Source organism: Clarias gariepinus, chromosome 13 (assembly GCF_024256425.1).
Source record: "Clarias gariepinus isolate MV-2021 ecotype Netherlands chromosome 13, CGAR_prim_01v2, whole genome shotgun sequence".
NCBI classification, from domain to species: Eukaryota; Metazoa; Chordata; class Actinopteri; order Siluriformes; family Clariidae; genus Clarias; species Clarias gariepinus.
Genome location: NC_071112.1, coordinates 15,008,491 through 15,027,500, shown reverse-complemented (window position 1 = coordinate 15,027,500; position 19,010 = coordinate 15,008,491). Strand labels below are relative to the sequence as shown.

The 19,010-nt window shown below is 43.3% G+C and overlaps 1 protein-coding gene across 3 annotated transcripts in view; it reads right to left on the bottom strand.

Annotated features, from left to right (window-relative positions):
• Positions 1 to 19,010, bottom strand: part of fbxo34 (F-box protein 34) — a 38,206-nt gene that overhangs the window by 16,869 nt on the left and 2,327 nt on the right. The window lies entirely within an intron of this gene.

Sequence of the window (19,010 nt, the reverse complement as noted above, 5' to 3'; positions counted from 1 at the left end):
CACACACACACTTCCGTACACACACACACACACACTTCCGTATACACACACACACACACACACTTCCGTATACACACACTTCCTTATACACACACACACACACACACTTCCGTATACACACACTTCCGTATACACACACACACACACACTTCCGTATACACACACTTCCGTATACACACACTTCCGTATACACACACTTCCGTATACACACACACACACACTTCCGTATACACACACACACACACACACACACACACACACACACACACACACACACACACACTTCCGTATACACACACTTCCGTATACACACACTTCCGTATACACACACTTCCGTATACACACACACACACTTCCGTATACACACACTTCCGTATACACACACTTCCGTATACACACACACACACACACACTTCCGTATACACACACTTCCGTATACACACACACACACACACTTCCGTATACACACACTTCCGTATACACACACTTCCGTATACACACACTTCCGTATACACACACTTCCGTATACACACACTTCCGTATACACACACTTCCGTATACACACACACACACACTTCCGTATACACACACACACACACACACACACACACACACACACACACACACTTCCGTATACACACACTTCCGTATACACACACTTCCGTATACACACACTTCCGTATACACACACTTCCGTATACACACACTTCCGTATACACACACTTCCGTATACACACACTTCCGTATACACACACTTCCGTATACACACACACACACACACACTTCCGTATACACACACTTCCGTATACACACACACACACACACTTCCGTATACACACACTTCCGTATACACACACTTCCGTATACACACACTTCCGTACACACACACACACACACACACTTCCGTATACACACACTTCCGTATACACACACACACACACACTTCCGTATACACACACTTCCGTATACACACACACACACACACTTCCGTATACACACACTTCCGTACACACACACACACACACACACTTCCGTACACACACTTCCGTACACACACACACACACACACACTTCCTTACACACACTTCCGTACACACACACACACACACACACTTCCGTACACACACTTCCGTACACACACACACACACACACACTTCCGTACACACACACACACACACACTTCCGTACACACACACACACACACACTTCCGTACACACACACACACACACACTTCCGTACACACACACACACACACACTTCCGTACACACACACACACACACACTTCCGTACACACACACACACACACACTTCCGTACACACACACACACACACACTTCCGTACACACACACACACACACACTTCCGTACACACACACACACACACACTTCCGTACACACACACACACACACACTTCCGTACACACACACACACACACACTTCCGTACACACACACACACACACACTTCCGTACACACACACACACACACACTTCCGTACACACACACACACACACACTTCCGTACACACACACACACACACACTTCCGTACACACACACACACACACACTTCCGTACACACACACACACACACACTTCCGTACACACACACACACACACACTTCCGTACACACACACACACACACACTTCCGTACACACACACACACACACACTTCCGTACACACACACACACACACACTTCCGTACACACACACACACACACACTTCCGTACACACACACACACACACACTTCCGTACACACACACACACACATTCCGTACACACACACACACACACTTCCGTACACACACACACACACACTTCCGTACACACACACACACACACTTCCGTACACACACACACACACACTTCCGTACACACACACACACACACTTCCGTACACACACACACACACACTTCCGTACACACACACACACACACTTCCGTACACACACACACACACACTTCCGTACACACACACACACACACACTTCCGTACACACACACACACACACACTTCCGTACACACACACACACACACACTTCCGTACACACACACACACACACACTTCCGTACACACACACACACACACACACTTCCGTACACACACACACACACACTTCCGTACACACACACACACACACTTCCGTACACACACACACACACACTTCCGTACACACACACACACACACTTCCGTACACACACACACACACACTTCCGTACACACACACACACACACTTCCGTACACACACACACACACACTTCCGTACACACACACACACACACTTCCGTACACACACACACACACACTTCCGTACACACACACACACACACTTCCGTATACACACACACACACTTCCGTATACACACACACACACTTCCGTATACACACACACACACTTCCGTATACACACACACACACTTCCGTATACACACACACACACTTCCGTATACACACACACACACTTCCGTATACACACACACACACTTCCGTATACACACACACACACTTCCGTATACACACACACACACTTCCGTATACACACACACACACTTCCGTATACACACACACACACTTCCGTATACACACACACACACTTCCGTATACACACACACACACTTCCGTATACACACACACACACTTCCGTATACACACACACACACTTCCGTATACACACACACACACTTCCGTATACACACACACACACACACACACACACACACACACACTTCCGTATACACACACACACACTTCCGTATACACACACACACACACTTCCGTATACACACACACACACACTTCCGTATACACACACACACACACTTCCGTATACACACACACACACACTTCCGTATACACACACACACACACTTCCGTATACACACACACACACACTTCCGTATACACACACACACACACTTCCGTATACACACACACACACACTTCCGTATACACACACACACACACACACACACTTCCGTATACACACACACACACACACACACACTTCCGTATACACACACACACACACACACACACTTCCGTATACACACACACACACACACACTTCCGTATACACACACACACACACACACACTTCCGTATACACACACACACACACACACACACACACACACACACACACACACACACTTCCGTATACACACACACACACTTCCGTATACACACACACACACACTTCCGTATACACACACACACACACTTCCGTATACACACACACACACACACACACACTTCCGTATACACACACACACACACACACACACTTCCGTATACACACACACACACACACACACACTTCCGTATACACACACACACACACACACTTCCGTATACACACACACACACACACACTTCCGTATACACACACACACACACACACACACTTCCGTATACACACACACACACACACACACACTTCCGTATACACACACACACTTCCGTATACACACACACACACACTTCCGTATACACACACACACACACTTCCGTATACACACACACACACTTCCGTATACACACACACACACTTCCGTATACACACACACACACTTCCGTATACACACACACACACTTCCGTATACACACACACACACTTCCGTATACACACACACACACACACACACACACACACACTTCCGTATACACACACACACACTTCCGTATACACACACACACACTTCCGTATACACACACACACACACACACACACACACACACACACTTCCGTATACACACACACACACTTCCGTATACACACACACACACTTCCGTATACACACACACACACACACACACTTCCGTATACACACACACACACACACACACACACTTCCGTATACACACACACACACACACACACACACACTTCCGTATACACACACACACACACTTCCGTATACACACACACACACACCTTCCGTATACACACACACACACACACACACACTTCCGTATACACACACACACACTTCCGTATACACACACACACACACTTCCGTATACACACACACACACACTTCCGTATACACACACACACACACACACACACTTCCGTATACACACACACACACACACTTCCGTATACACACACACACACACACTTCCGTATACACACACACACACACACTTCCGTATACACACACACACACACACACACTTCCGTATACACACACACACACACACACACACACACACTTCCGTATACACACACACACACTTCCGTATACACACACACACACACACACACACACACACTTCCGTATACACACACACACACTTCCGTATACACACACACACACTTCCGTATACACACACACACTTCCGTATACACACACACACACACTTCCGTATACACACACACACACACACACACACACTTCCGTATACACACACACACACTTCCGTATACACACACACACACTTCCGTATACACACACACACACACTTCCGTATACACACACACACACTTCCGTATACACACACACACACACACACACACACACACACACACACACACTTCCGTATACACACACACACACACACACACACACACACACACACACACACACACACACACTTCCGTATACACACACACACACTTCCGTATACACACACACACACTTCCGTATACACACACACACACACACTTCCGTATACACACACACACACACACTTCCGTATACACACACACACACACACTTCCGTATACACACACACACACACACACACTTCCGTATACACACACACACACACACACACTTCCGTATACACACACACACACACACACACTTCCGTATACACACACACACACACACACACTTCCGTATACACACACACACACACACACACTTCCGTATACACACACACACACACACACACTTCCGTATACACACACACACACACACACACTTCCGTATACACACACACACACACACACACTTCCGTATACACACACACACACACACACACTTCCGTATACACACACACACACACACACACTTCCGTATACACACACACACACACACACACTTCCGTATACACACACACACACTTCCGTATACACACACACACACACACTTCCGTATACACACACACACACACACACACTTCCGTATACACACACACACACACACTTCCGTATACACACACACACACACACACACTTCCGTATACACACACACACACACACACACTTCCGTATACACACACACACACACACACACTTCCGTATACACACACACACACACACACACTTCCGTATACACACACACACACACACACTTCCGTATACACACACACACACACACACTTCCGTATACACACACACACACACACACACTTCCGTATACACACACACACACACACACTTCCTTATACACACACACACACACACACTTCCGTATACACACACACACACACACACTTCCGTATACACACACACACACACACACTTCCGTATACACACACACACACACACACTTCCGTATACACACACACCACTTCCGTATACACACACACACACACACACTTCCGTATACACACACACACACACACTTCCTTATACACACACACACACACACTACCGTATACACACACACACACACACTTCCGTATACACACACACACACACACTTCCGTATACACACACACACACACACTTCCGTATACACACACACACACACACTTCCGTATACACACACACACACACACTTCCGTATACACACACACACACACACTTCCGTATACACACACACACACACACTTCCGTATACACACACACACACACACTTCCGTATACACACACACACACACACTTCCTTATACACACACACACACACTTCCGTATACACACACACACACACTTCCGTATACACACACACACACACTTCCGTATACACACACACACACACACACACACTTCCGTATACACACACACACACACACACACACTTCCGTATACACACACACACACACACACACTTCCGTATACACACACACACACACACACTTCCGTATACACACACACACACACACACACTTCCGTATACACACACACACACACACACACACACACACACACACACACACACACACTTCCGTATACACACACACACACTTCCGTATACACACACACACACACTTCCGTATACACACACACACACACTTCCGTATACACACACACACACACACACACACTTCCGTATACACACACACACACACACACACACTTCCGTATACACACACACACACACACACACACTTCCTTATACACACACACACACACACACTTCCTTATACACACACACACACACACACTTCCGTATACACACACACACACACACACACACTTCCGTATACACACACACACACACACACACACTTCCGAATACACACACACACTTCCGTATACACACACACACACACTTCCGTATACACACACACACACACTTCCGTATACACACACACACACTTCCGTATACACACACACACACTTCCGTATACACACACACACACTTCCGTATACACACACACACACTTCCGTATACACACACACACACTTCCGTATACACACACACACACACACACACACACACACACTTCCGTATACACACACACACACTTCCGTATACACACACACACACTTCCGTATACACACACACACACACACACACACACACACACACACTTCCGTATACACACACACACACTTCCGTATACACACACACACACTTCCGTATACACACACACACACACACACACTTCCGTATACACACACACACACACACACACACACTTCCGTATACACACACACACACACACACACACACACTTCCGTATACACACACACACACACTTCCGTATACACACACACACACACTTCCGTATACACACACACACACTTCCGTATACACACACACACACACACACACACTTCCGTATACACACACACACACTTCCGTATACACACACACACACACTTCCGTATACACACACACACACACTTCCGTATACACACACACACACACACACACACTTCCGTATACACACACACACACACACTTCCGTATACACACACACACACACACTTCCGTATACACACACACACACACACTTCCGTATACACACACACACACACACACACTTCCGTATACACACACACACACACACACACACACACACTTCCGTATACACACACACACACTTCCGTATACACACACACACACACACACACACACACACTTCCGTATACACACACACACACTTCCGTATACACACACACACACTTCCGTATACACACACACACTTCCGTATACACACACACACACACTTCCGTATACACACACACACACACACACACACACTTCCGTATACACACACACACACTTCCGTATACACACACACACACTTCCGTATACACACACACACACACTTCCGTATACACACACACACACTTCCGTATACACACACACACACACACACACACACACACACACACACACACTTCCGTATACACACACACACACACACACACACACACACACACACACACACACACACACACTTCCGTATACACACACACACACTTCCGTATACACACACACACACTTCCGTATACACACACACACACACACTTCCGTATACACACACACACACACACTTCCGTATACACACACACACACACACTTCCGTATACACACACACACACACACACACTTCCGTATACACACACACACACACACACACTTCCGTATACACACACACACACACACACACTTCCGTATACACACACACACACACACACACTTCCGTATACACACACACACACACACACACTTCCGTATACACACACACACACACACACACTTCCGTATACACACACACACACACACACACTTCCGTATACACACACACACACACACACACTTCCGTATACACACACACACACACACACACTTCCGTATACACACACACACACACACACACTTCCGTATACACACACACACACACACACACTTCCGTATACACACACACACACTTCCGTATACACACACACACACACACTTCCGTATACACACACACACACACACACACTTCCGTATACACACACACACACACACTTCCGTATACACACACACACACACACACACTTCCGTATACACACACACACACACACACACTTCCGTATACACACACACACACACACACACTTCCGTATACACACACACACACACACACACTTCCGTATACACACACACACACACACACTTCCGTATACACACACACACACACACACTTCCGTATACACACACACACACACACACACTTCCGTATACACACACACACACACACACTTCCGTATACACACACACACACACACACTTCCGTATACACACACACACACACACACTTCCGTATACACACACACACACACACACTTCCGTATACACACACACACACACACACTTCCGTATACACACACACACACACACACTTCCGTTACTTACACACACACACACACACTTCCGTATACACACACACACACACACTTCCGTATACACACACACACACACACTTCCGTATACACACACACACACACACTTCCGTATACACACACACACACACACTTCCGTATACACACACACACACACACTTCCGTATACACACACACACACACACTTCCGTATACACACACACACACACACTTCCGTATACACACACACACACACACTTCCGTATACACACACACACACACACTTCCGTATACACACACACACACACACTTCCGTATACACACACACACACACACTTCCGTATACACACACACACACACACTTCCGTATACACACACACACACACACTTCCGTATACACACACACACACTTCCGTATACACACACACACACACTTCCGTATACACACACACACACACTTCCGTATACACACACACACACACTTCCGTATACACACACACACACACTTCCGTATACACACACACACACACTTCCGTATACACACACACACACACTTCCGTATACACACACACACACACTTCCGTATACACACACACACACACTTCCGTATACACACACACACACACTTCCGTATACACACACACACACACTTCCGTATACACACACACACACACTTCCGTATACACACACACACACACTTCCGTATACACACACACACACACTTCCGTATACACACACACACACACTTCCGTATACACACACACACACACTTCCGTATACACACACACACACACACTTCCGTATACACACACACACACACTTCCGTATACACACACACACACACTTCCGTATACACACACACACACACTTCCGTATACACACACACACACACTTCCGTATACACACACACACACACACTTCCGTATACACACACACACACACTTCCGTATACACACACACACACACTTCCGTATACACACACACACACACACACACACTTCCGTATACACACACACACTTCCGTATACACACACACACTTCCGTATACACACACACACTTCCGTATACACACACACACTTCCGTATACACACACACACTTCCGTATACACACACACACTTCCGTATACACACACACACACTTCCGTATACACACACACACACTTCCGTATACACACACACACACTTCCGTATACACACACACACTTCCGTATACACACACACACTTCCGTATACACACACACACTTCCGTATACACACACACACTTCCGTATACACACACACACACTTCCGTATACACACACACACACTTCCGTATACACACACACACACTTCCGTATACACACACACACACTTCCGTATACACACACACACACACTTCCGTATACACACACACACACACACACTTCCGTATACACACACACACACACTTCCGTATACACACACACACACACTTCCGTATACACACACACACACACACACACACACACACACACACACACACACACACACACACACTTCCGTATACACACACACACACACTTCCGTATACACACACACACACACTTCCTTATACACACACACACACACTTCCGTATACACACACACACACACTTCCGTATACACACACACACACACTTCCGTATACACACACACACACACTTCCGTATACACACACACACACACACTTCCGTATACACACACACACACACTTCCGTATACACACACACACACACTTCCGTATACACACACACACACACTTCCGTATACACACACACACACACACACACACTTCCGTATACACACACACACTTCCGTATACACACACACACTTCCGTATACACACACACACTTCCGTATACACACACACACTTCCGTATACACACACACACTTCCGTATACACACACACACTTCCGTATACACACACACACTTCCGTATACACACACACACACTTCCGTATACACACACACACACTTCCGTATACACACACACACACTTCCGTATACACACACACACACTTCCGTATACACACACACACTTCCGTATACACACACACACTTCCGTATACACACACACACTTCCGTATACACACACACACTTCCGTATACACACACACACACTTCCGTATACACACACACACACTTCCGTATACACACACACACACTTCCGTATACACACACACACACTTCCGTATACACACACACACACACTTCCGTATACACACACACACACACACACTTCCGTATACACACACACACACACTTCCGTATACACACACACACACACTTCCGTATACACACACACACACACACACACACACACACACACACACACACACACACACACACACTTCCGTATACACACACACACACTTCCGTATACACACACACACACTTCCGTATACACACACACACACACACACACACACTTCCGTATACACACACACACACACACACACACTTCCGTATACACACACACACACACACACACACTTCCGTATACACACACACACTTCCGTATACACACACACACTTCCGTATACACACACACACTTCCGTATACACACACACACACACACTTCCGTATACACACACACACACACACTTCCGTATACACACACACACACACACTTCCGTATACACACACACACACACACACTTCCGTATACACACACACACACACACTTCCGTATACACACACACACTTCCGTATACACACACACACTTCCGTATACACACACACACTTCCGTATACACACACACACTTCCGTATACACACACACACTTCCGTATACACACACACACACACACACACACACACACACACACACACACTTCCGTATACACACACACACTTCCGTATACACACACACACACACTTCCGTATACACACACACACACTTCCGTATACACACACACACTTCCGTATACACACACACACTTCCGTATACACACACACACACTTCCGTATACACACACACTTACTTCCGTATACACACACACTTACTTCCGTATACACACACTTATTTTTTAAATGCATACAGCATTTTATCAAAAAATAAACGTTGTCATTATTCACAATATAAGGAATAGCTTATACACCTCTCTCACCTATGCGGTTTGACTCGCAGTGAGATGCAGTTACATGTTTATTTTTTTTTGCCGTGGAAAGATGGAAACGTAATCACAGCGCCAAAACTCACGGTAAATCATGATGAAACATACTTCCGGCCAGCGCATGAAACCGCTGATAGATAGGGGTATTAAAGTTGACTGAGATAAGTTAAGTGCATTACAGTGCCATTATACATTATTATTTTTAAAGCCTTTTCACAGACACAAAAAAAAAAAAAAAAAAAAAAAAAAAGGTTTTTCAAATGACTAAGTATCAAAAAACTAAGGCACTCACTGAAACAAATAATTATACAAAAACACTAAAGGTGTGCAACTAAACTTTCAGAACTAAAAGTTTTCAAATCTACACCTCAGGCATAACATGTAAGCCTTACCTCCTTCTTCTCTTGGCTCGCTGATATTTCTATCGCTCTCTTCCATTTTGTAGCCCGCAACAGAACGCTCCATAAAATCAATACACAGCTAACTGTTTGCGTCTTCTACTTTTTGGGTGACGTAAGCGCTTCTTCCTCGTTGGCGTTTACTGGCAGCTTGCATCTGGAAGCGCACGGTCAAAAGCGCGCCGTCAACAAATAATTGCGCAAAAACATAATGCAAGCTTTAAAATTAATTAATAGAAACTTCCGAGGCAGAAGATTTTGCCTCGATCATTTTTTATAATCGAATTACTCGAGGAATTGTTTTAGCCCTAGTAGAGATCTGATATATGGTCTTTACAACCTAAGTTGCCGTTGCCCCGGAGGGCCCGATTTGGGTGTCTTGAGAGCTGAACTGTTGTTACCCAATTCCATGACAGTTTTTTCTCCTCTTTTTATTCCCCACAGTTGTGCAGAGTGTCAGCTGAATTGGCAGGCTAGCCCAAACCAGTCTGGTGATTCTGATGCATTTAGTCAGGCTCACCACTCAGGGTGTGTGTAGAAGTTTGGGATAGTAAGCCTTTTTGGGACACTGGACCGACCCATCTGGAGCTGGTAGACACTTTAGGCCCCTTAGTGCCAATTGGGCATCGTTTAAATGCCACGGGCTACCTGAGCATTGTTTCTGACTATGTCCATCCCTTTATGACCACCATGTACCCATCCTCTGATGGCTACTTCCAGCAAGATAATGCACCATGTCACAAAGCTCGAATCATTTAAAAAATTTAAGCTGGTAGAAGTGCTGCAGACAAGCACTCGTAGGTTTAAACCTTCCCTCCTTTTCTAGTGTTTGATGATGACCTTTAATGAGCTACTGGCCCATGTCCATAAAGTTTGATGCATTATAGCTATTAATATTACTACTGTAGTGAATACAGTGATTAAACAGCTAGTTAGATGTGTAAACAAAAGGAAAAAAGCCACCAAGAACTTGTAGCCATCATTATACAAAGTTTAAACAGTGTTCTGTGCAAACTGCAAAAAAGTCCCAAACCACGAAGTAGGGCTGGGCGATTTGGCCTAAAATCAAAATCTCAATTAATTGAACATTTTAACTCGATTACGATTAATGAACAATTATTTTATTTATTTTTTTGCCCTCATAACACGTGATTGTGCTTTAAGTGTTGAAACAAACTGGTGGTGTTACCTTTGGGCGTCGTTTTTCTACAGTATCTACATCTGACTTCAGTTTGTTCAGTGTCATCCTTACTGAAGCCAAAATGTGTCCAAATAACGGAGACTGCATTTTTCTTTGGTACAAGCTGCTCTTGTTGCTCATTTGTCTGTGTTTAAGCTCTCCATGCTCGACATGTTGGCAAAATAACGTAACGGAGCGGGGTCACGTGACTCCACACGCAGTAATGTTTTTAAAGGAAAAGTAATCTAAATAATCGACCTGGGAAAATTTTATTGATTATAGGTTCTAATTGTCGATTTCGACTACTTTTCGATTAATCGCCCAGCCCTACCACGAAAGCCAATATGGAACTAGACCTGAGAAAAAGTGTGTGATGCTGTCCGAGTGTTTAAGCATAGGTGCAGCTTCTCTAGGCTACTAACAGCTGCTCTATACAAAACCCCTCTCCCTACCAATTTCCCCCCAAAAGCAAAAGAAACAAAAATAGTTTTGAACCAGGTTAGCGATCCAAAAGTTAAAACATAGAGTTAAACCAAATTGCGCATCTGTTTTCATGAGCTAAAGAAAGTTTGGTTAGATGTCAGTTGCTTAGTGGCTAACCACAAACAACCAACCTAGCTTCTTTTACATGGATAGGAGTGTTAATTTTCTGTGACATCCTCAATTTTATACCGTTTAGTAATACTGAAGTTAAAACACAACTGATATATTTATAATTTTCATGGGCTGTTTTTTTTCTTCTTTTTTAAAGGAATGCTGACATTGTTACCACAGTAACAAAAGCTGTGACGGCAAAGAAGCATGACGGACAATAGTTGGGTCTGGCCCGGTAGTAACTGGGTGCAATTTGGCAGTAGCTCATTTAAACAGACAATTTAAAAAAATAATAAAAAGTGAATTTAAAACAAAAATAAATAAACAATTATTATTGTTTAAGTGTACAAGTATTTCAGCTGGACCTATGCCAACTTAAAAAATATATATTTTTGGTATGAAGAGGGAAAAACATCCAGTATGTGGCAGTCCTGTGGGGGAAAATGCCTAGATGCTAGGTTGGTGCTAGAGGTCAGAGAAGAATGGGCCGACTGATTCAAGCTGATAAAAAAGCAACTTTGACTGAAATAACCACTCGTTACAACCGAGGTATGCAGCAAAGCATTTGTGAAGCCACAACACACTTTTGCTACAACAGCAGAAGACCCCACCGGGTACCACTCATCTCCACTACAAATAGGAAAAAGAGGCTACAATTTGCACGAGCTCACCAAAATTGGACAGTTGAAGACTGGAAAAATGTTGCCCGAGTCTCGATTTCTGTTGAGACATTCAAATGGTAGAGTCAGAATTTGGCATAAACAGAATAAGAACATGGATCCATCATGCCTTGTTACCACTGTGGAGGCTGGTGGTGGTGGTGTAATGGTATGGGGGATGTTTTCTTGGCACACTTTAGGCCCCTTAGTGCCAATTGGGCATCGTTTAAATGCCACGGGCTACCTGAGCATTGTTTCTGACTACGTCCATCCCTTTATGACCACCATGTACCCATCCTCTGATGGCTACTTCCAGCAAGATAATGCACCATGTCACAAAGCTCGAATCATTTAAAAAATTTTCTTGAACATGACAATAAGTTCACTGTACTAAAATGGCCCCCACAGTCACCAGATCTCAACCCAATAGAGCATTTTTGGGATGTGGTGGAACGGGAGCTTCGTGCCCTGGAGCACCTTGCTGAATCAATGCCACATAGAATTAAGGCAGTTCTGAAGGCGAAAGGGGGTCACCGTATTAGTATGGTGTTCCTAATAATCCGTTAGGTAAGCGTACATATATAATTGGCAACACAAATTTGTCATGTTTTCCATATACACAAGATACACCTCCACACTTCAATCTTGCTAAACATATACACCTCCTTGACACATTGCTGGTGGATCAAACAGCTTTGCGCACCACATTTACCCACAAATAAATTCCATCCCTTTTCTACTGAGAGATTAATGCACAAATATTTGTAAATTAATATTTAGATATATAAAGTATACATAGCCTTAAGATTCATCCATTGTTCTTCACAGTGCAGCATATGGTAGAATTTGATACCTTCTAAGCTGAACGGCTGGCACCCTCATAAAATTTAAAAAAGGAGGACACAATGGCTACCCAACGTCCTCTAAGGGTGCAACAGTACGCAAGAATCACATGTCAATAACATACCGCACTGTGACTTCAATATTAAGGCATGTTTCAGTACAATGCACTGAACAAACCAAAAGAAATGTAATTTGTATACATAGAAACCTATGCAAAAACAAAAATGGTAAAAAGTGGCAAAGCATCAGATCACAACACGCACCCAACAGAACATCATGTAACAAACTGTACGAATCCAAACACGCTTAACAATGCATCTAGACAAGTCTAATGTCCATAAATTGTCAATAGGTTTAGAATATCATGCCTAATGAGACAGATTCCAGATCATACATATTCATAACACCGCCCCCCAAACCCTGCCCAAACACACCTCATTTTCCCACTAATGAAATCACACACATGGAAAATTACTTGCTGGGGAAATGCTCATAGACTGTACATTCCTTCATAAGTTTTTTAAGCACACTTCTCTACCTGATCTTTCATAATAATAATGGCATTCATTTAAAAAGAGGAGCCAGCGAGATTACACAATGCAATTTCTCAAACAGTCCAGCTGCTACAAACTGATCCTGGCATGTGAACAACCGAGAACCTTTTATTAAAAAAAAAAAAAAAAAAAAAAAAAAACTTATTTTTTTTGTGTAGATGAGTAATAAATTAAACAATAAACAACTAATGCAGATACACCAAGTAAATGTTCAATTTTTTCCTGAATCTCAAACTGCTAAGCCTTAACCAGTTATGCTGTCAAAAGGCCTGCAGCTAAAACAGAAAATTCTCGTTCCCCACACTGTGGTGGTGCTATTTCAACACACTTGGCAAACACTGTGGACCTGTTTTCCACATTCATTCCTGTTCTCTTTTGAGGCATACAGGCACTATTTTTTACAATGTAGTACACTCTTGGAACCATCATACAAACAATTACCCTGTTATTAAACATGATGGCCATGTTTTGTTCTTGCCTTGCATGTGCACGTACGCACACAAGGTTCTTTTCCATTTGCAAATGCAAAAGACTTTGTGGCACAGTATTCTAATGCCACAACATTCGTCCTGTTTGCAAAAGGTTAGGTCAGAAGTTCAGTGACTGAAAATTCTATTAAGTTTAACTTTTGTTGTACAATGCTTTCAACAATGAACATGGTCACAAAGCATCTTTCCAGAAATGAAAAATTCGGAAAGAAGCAAGCAAAGTATCGATTTTATAACTTGATTACAGTGTTATCAATTTGTCCCTTATGAGCAACCCAAGCACGACAGAATCAAGTGTCATATCCCAAAATGACATGAAACCTCAAGAGGAACCAGACTCGAAAGGGAACCCATACTCATTTACAGGATACTGGATAGCTCAACCGTAAATAAATCTGTTCCGTAACTGTATAGTACATGGTCAAAAGTGAAACTGTAGCACAGGAAATGCGTTTTAGTTAACATGACATGAGACTTGGGTAAAAACTGTTTGCAGCAATTTCAGTCTTAAAACTAATCAAAGTGACTGCAGTCATAAGCCCTCATAGCAGTCCAAAGCCATCTTAATAGTTTATTCTAAGTGGAACCTGCCTTAGCAGTCACATGTATTTTTAAGGAGACCATATGCGGTCATCCTCAGCAGGAGGAAGTGATCTCTATGTGATGAGAACTTGAACCAGGCAGAGAGCAGAGGGGTTCAGAGTCACGAAAAGTTACAGCACAAGAATTTAAAAACATTCAATGGTGACTCGTAATTAAGTCAAGTGGCTTTTATTGTCATTTCAACCATATAAAGCTAGGACAATACACAGGAAAAGAAACAAACATTTCCCCAGGACCAAAGTGCTACCATAAAACGCAAAGATACACGTGACTACGCATAAATGGGGCAACAATACTAAAGAGTAGAGACGGTAAAACCACTATCAAAAACAAAACAGGCATAGATAAGGACAATGAAATGCTGACCAATACACAGTTGAGGAGTGAAAAATGTGCAGGAAATATTGCTATCAGATAACAGCAAATGAGGTGAGATAAAAATAAAAATAAAAAACATGTCTAATGTCATTCAGTGCATGTTAATTTTGTTAGGCGAGATATTTTAGCTTGTAAAACTATGACCAGCAGCGGAAAGAGATATTTTAAAATTACTTTTATTCAATTTCCACCACTAGACCGTGTTTTACTTCAAGTAAACAACCTGAAGGTTTTCTTTTCATTCACCTTCCAGGTGTCCAAATAATCATGGTGATCAATAAATCAATCAGAGTCCTGATAAAGTAAGCAACTGTGCTGTCCTTTCTCAATGAAATCACAAAACTCTTGAAAGTTGTTTGTTCTCCTCAGAGAACATCACACTGGCTTTGTAACAGCTTCTCTTCATATGCAGCAACATATGAGGGGCAAAAGAGTTAGGTGAGAGGCCAAAACACGATAAGATATTTCCATGAAACACAATATGCATTGTCCCATACAGGATTTGCTGACAAATTGCCAGCAAAGATTGTGCTTTCAGTTAGATGTCCACAATAATAATTCCTTGACAATAAATATGAGGAAGTTCTTTTGTTTCTATGTTCTAATATTTTATACTCAGTAAAGTGTATTCTTATTATCTCGACCTGGATCAATTCCCAGCCAATGCCCAACCACCGCCAGTAGGTTGCAGGGCATCATTAGTGAAAACCCCAAGCCTAAATTGAATGAAAATGAGATTTTGGGCTACGTCAACCCCTATAAAAAAAACTATTATAAATATTCATTATAAATTTTAACATTTGTTTCTTACTCCTATTACAAATATGAACTTTACATGCAGGATGTTTGAAATGTCACAATTGCAATAATACATCAAATATAATGTTAAATACTGGCAGCTCCTTAATGTCAAAACAAATGTGCCTACATACCAACCAATCAGTGCAGAAACTGAACATGAAACGAGAAAAAAAAAACATGGAGCAGCAGTTTGTAGTCTTGCACTTGATTATTACCTTGCATAGTTGCAGCATTGTCTTGTCTTAAGCCATATTTCTTCTGTAAAATGGCTGTTCTGTCTGTGCACATCTAAACACTGATGCACTATGCTACAGGTTTAGACAATACTGACAATATTAGCCATGTCTAGCCGAAGCAGAATATAAAACCTTTTTTAGAAAATGTATTAAAGCCTGCACTGGTAAGGCAGTTTTTATAGATACAAGCGTGTCTGTAAATGGAAAGATAAGTCTTACTGAAATGCTGTACTGTAACATCTCTGAACACACCCAGAGACCACGGGTAAGAGGATGTGTGCTCATGGGTCATGTAGAAAAAACAAAATGGTACGAATGGAGAATGCATTTGGTATCTGGAAATGCATACAAACTATATTTAACAATCTGCTCAATTATATTTTGTCACACCTAGACATGTCCTTATAAGAATAATCCTAAGTGCCCCAAAGTACCAAAATCTTTACAAAACACAGACAGCAGTTTCCATAAAAGAAAACACAAGCACATGCAACAACGAAACAACCAAATGTACAGCTTCTCTAATCTGCAAGACAAAAGCTTGTCGCAACCTGCTGTACGAAACTTGCCTCACCCAGACAGTTTTTCAAGCAGCCCAGAGGCTTTTAAGCGGTTTTAGACCCACCTACTTGCACACAGATCTCTGCTACATGACTCCA